This window comes from Felis catus, chromosome C1 (genome assembly GCF_018350175.1).
Source record: "Felis catus isolate Fca126 chromosome C1, F.catus_Fca126_mat1.0, whole genome shotgun sequence".
In the NCBI taxonomy this organism is placed as follows: Eukaryota; Metazoa; Chordata; class Mammalia; order Carnivora; family Felidae; genus Felis; species Felis catus.
In genome coordinates, this window is record NC_058375.1 from 188,180,948 (window position 1) to 188,185,712 (window position 4,765).

The following is a 4,765-nucleotide window of genomic DNA, read 5'->3' on the forward strand; positions in this document are numbered from 1 at the left end:
AACAAACAAAAGTGATGACTGGGCAACATCAAAAGACAAAATGACAGAAAATAAATCAGGGAAAATATATTTTCAAAATGTATTTAGAAAAAAAAAGACTAGAAAGACTAAAGACTAAAAAGACTACTTTACAAAGATATTATAAATTTCAAGAAAAAAATAATGTTGAGAAGAAATTGCCAAAGAGCAAGAAAGAACATGCAATTCTCAAAAGGAATAATACCAGTAGTTAATTAAGAGGAAGAAATGCCTATATCATTCAAAGAAATCCAAGTTAGGGGTACCTGTCTGGCTCAGTCAGTGGAGCATGGGATTCTTGATCTCAGCATTGTAAGTTCAAGCACCACACTGGATGTAGAGATTACTTAAAAATAAAATCTTTAAAAATGAAAAAGAAATGCAAGATAAAAAAATAAAGAAATGCAGGTTAAAACCAAAACAACCTATTATTTTTACCTTTTTACCTGTTATTATTACAATTATTTTTTTTTACCTGTTTTTACCTATTATTTTATCCACTTCCAAAGCTCTTAAAAATTCATAATACCGAGGGTTGGTCAGAGTGTTAGGGACCAAGCATTTATTTAAAAAGATTTTGTTTATTTATTTATTTGAGAGAGAGAGAGAGAAAGCAGGGAAAGGGCAGAGAGACAGAGAGAGAATCCCAAGTAGGCTCCACACTCTAGTGTGAAGCCTGAACCCATGAACCTCGAGATCGTGACCTGAGCTGAGGTCAGATGCTTAACCGACTGAGTCACCCAGGCACCCCAGGGAATAGGCATTTTTTTTTAATGTTTATTTGTTTTTGAGAGAGAGAGAGACAGAGTGTGAGCAAGGGAGGAGCAGAGAGAGAGGGAGACACGGAATCCGAAGCAGGCTCCAGGCTCTGAGCTGTCAGCATAGAGCCCGATGCGGGGCTTGAACTCATGAACTGTGAGATCATGACCTGAGCCGAAGTCAGACACTCAACTGACTGAACCACCCAGGCACCATGGAATAGGCATTTTTGATGGGAGTAGAAATTAGAACAAATATTCTTCAGGGCAAAATGCTTTTAGTTATATAAAATAAAGTGCATCCTAGACTTTCACCCAGTTATTTTCTTTTAGAAATTTAACACAGAAATTCCAACACAAATAGGCACAGATGTATATAACACAGATGCTCACTAGAAAATTAGAAACTAATGTCCTTCAAAGGATGATTGGAGTTATGATCTATTCATTAAAGGAGATTATGCAGCCACTGAAAAAAGATAGTTCTATATGGGAGGATAAATTAATTGGGAAAAATAAAAAGCAAGTTGCAGGAGGAACTGGGACTAGGTAAGGCAAGGCCTAGGCCTCAAGCAGAACAGCTAAGGAGATACTCTTAGAGTAGTAGGAGTGCAGGGCTGGACCCTGAGAGTGAGTGCCTCCTTCAATTTTACATCCTAGTCTTTCTCTTCTCTTGCCTTATTCTAGTCTCAGCCCTGCACTACAGACTGCATAATATAGTCCTGTATCTGTTAATAACAATAATTGTGTATATAAATGAATATTTATAATTGTGTGTATTTGGTACAAACTTTTTAGAGGGCATATGTATGTGTGTGTTTTATTTTATTTATTATTATTATTTAAAATTTTTTTCCTTAATGTTTATTTTTGAGAGAGAGAGAAAGGGAGACAGACCGTGAGCAGGGGAGGGGCAGAGAGAGAGGGAGACACAGAATCTGAAGCAGGCTCCAGGCTCTGAGCTGTCAGTACGGAGCCTGACGTGGGGGTCCAACCCACGAACCGTGAGATCATGATCTGAGCTGAAGTCAGATGTTTAACTGACTGAGCCACTCAGGCGCCCTCATTTATGTTTTAAAGTAATCTCTAGCCCAACATGGGGCTGGAACTCAGGACCTGGAGATCAAGATTTGCATCCTTTTCTGACCAAGCCAGCCCGGGGCCCCTATATATAAGTGTGTATATACACAGTATATATATTAGTGTGTGTGTGCATGTGTGTGATAGTTAAAGGGAAAAAACATTGAAGAATATATATCAAACTATTACCAGTGTTTTTTCTGGGGCATGGGATTTTGGGAGATTTTCACTTTCTCAGTCACATACTTCTGAAATCTTGTGTTAAAAAACAATTAACAGCTTTTGGCTTTTTTGGCTCAGAGGAGGCGAAGGTGCAACTGTCTTTGGTCATCCTGAATCCAGGTTCATCCATCACCAGCTGTCTCTACCATGCTGCCTGAGTTTGACCCCAGCGAAATCAAAGTTGTATATCTGAGGTGCACTGATGGTGAAGTAGGTGCCATGTCTGCCCTGGCCCTGAAGATCGGCCTGCTGGATCTGTCTCCAAAAAAGTTTGGTGATGACATTGCCAAGGCAACTGGTGATTGGATGGGTCTGAGGATTACAGTGAAAGTGACCATTCAGAACTGACAGGCCCAGACTGAAGTGCTACCTTCTGCCTCTGCCCTGATTATCAAAGCCTTCAACATTGCCCCACAGATGCAGCACCGATATTTAATCAGACAACTGTCTGGAAACATTAAAGAGATCCTGGGGACTGTCCAGTCTGTGGGCTGCAGTGTTGATGGCCACCACTTTCATGACATCATAGATGACATCAATAATGGTACAGAGGAATGTCCAGCTAGTTAGGAACTACAGAGGAAAATATTTTTTTTTTAATTTTTTAAATGTTTATTTTTGAGAGAGAGAGAGAGAGACAAAATGCAAGCAAGGGAGGGGCAGAGAGAGAGGGAGACACAGAATCTGAAGCAGGCTCCAGGCTCTGAGCTGTCAGCACAGAGCCCTACGCGGGGCTCAAACCCATGAACTGTGAGATCGTGACCTCAGCCGAAGTTAGACATGTTTAACCGACTGAGCCACCCAGGTGCCCCAAGGAAAATATTTCAATATAAGATCATTTGACAACTAACCAACCAACCAACCAACAAACAACAGCAATCAATTAACAATTGCATATTTTTGGTTACAGAAAAAGCAAGGAGGATTTTCAAAAATAATAGGGTAATCACACAGAGTTCCATGTGCTATATGTGTTTGAATACTGAATTGAGCATTTTGTGTATCTGTGGTTGGTATCACATCGCTACTACGTGAAAAATGAAATAATGAAAAAATGAATGAGTATCATATGTTTCTGAAACATGTATTTAGAAAGTTATATGGGGCACCTGGGTGGCTCAGTCAGTTAAGCGTCCAACTTCAGCTCAGGTCATGATCTCACAGTCTGTGAGTTTGAGCCCCGTGTTAGGCTCTGTGCTGACAGCTCAGAGCCTGGAGCCTGCTTCAGATTCTGTGTCTCCCTCTCTCTCTGCCCCTCCCCTGCTCATGCTCTGTCTGTCTCTGTCTCAAAAATAAATAAAAACTTAAAAAAAAAAAAAAAAAGAAAGAAAGAAAGTTGTATGATAGGAACCCCTGGCTGGCTCAGTTGGGAGAGCATGTGATTCTTAATCTCGGGTCGTGAGTTTGAGACCCATGTTGGGTGTAAAGATTACTTAAAAATAAACTTAAAAAAAAGTGTCAGCATTCCCTCTGCTAAATTACATTCTTGGCAAGTAGAAATTCAAGTTACACAAGCAAGAGCCAATTTTAGCTTCTATGTGAATAGTGTCTTCCCATGCATGCCGTACCCTTCTCTCTAGATAAAGATCAGATTAGGTGTCTTTCATATGGGAATTTCAAAGCAGTTTAAAGATATTAATTAGCTCTCACAACTCTGAAGTGGGTGTATATTATCATGTCTGTTTTCCATATGATAAGATTGATAGACTGTATGATTTCCCAGTATTCCATACCTCATATTGTTAGTGAAACTGAGAAAGCCATTACTTAATTGTCCATTTTTTATTTCTTGAGAAGAAATAAAGCAATTTGGGGGTGGATAAGTCAAACCAAAATAGCTATTTATGCACCAAACATTTTTAAGACACATAGGTATTTTTATTTTTATATTTTTTAAACAATCTGGAGCATTTTAAATTTATATTCCAATAGTTGGTTGGAATAATATTTTCTAAATTAACATTTCTACTTTAAAATATATAGACAGCCAGAGGTAAAGCTTTGTTGATCAGAGATCTGCTCTGGGTATTTTGTCAATTATAAGAAATGTACTTACAGATGAAGTAATGTGGTTTAGTGACTTGGAGATCTACTTTTAAAGATCCTGGCCTGGCACACTGAAAGGGTACAATGAATTCTTGGAAAAGGGAGGATTAAAATACACTTCACTTGTGCCACTCCTATGCTAACAACTTTATTCACACTATCTCATTTAATCCACAACATTGTACTTCTCATTTTACAGGTAGGGAGAGAGCCTGATTGTGAGACTTACCTAACATGAGTCATGTTAAAGAAGATAAGAAGGCAGACAGGATTCCAAAAGTCAAGTCAATAATGCCAATTTGAAAAAAAAAAAAAAAAATGCCTATTTGATCCTGCCATCTTCTCCTTTTTGTTTTTTATTCCCCCACTTGAATGAGGTGCACGATTTTAACCTGCCATTTTGAACTCTGTATTTATGAATACACCCATTTAAACAATAGTTGTAAGCTATTTAATTTTTGGTCAAATTTTTATGCAGTAATAGTGAAACTATTTCCATTTTTTTTCTATTCTCATTTTTTATTTTACTGAAATGATTATGTCCAGGAGCAACTTTTTCCATGCACATTTTACATTGAGATTCATTTCAGTCACCAGCTTTTTATTCTCATCAAAATCTTTCCATTTAAACTACTGCTATA

General features: G+C 38.1%; 1 pseudogene; it reads left to right on the forward strand.

The window, feature by feature from the left end:
• The first annotated feature begins 2,210 nt into the window (after window positions 1-2,210).
• Window positions 2,211-2,648, forward strand: LOC101087510 (annotated as a pseudogene).
• Window positions 2,649-4,765: the final 2,117 nt, after the last annotated feature.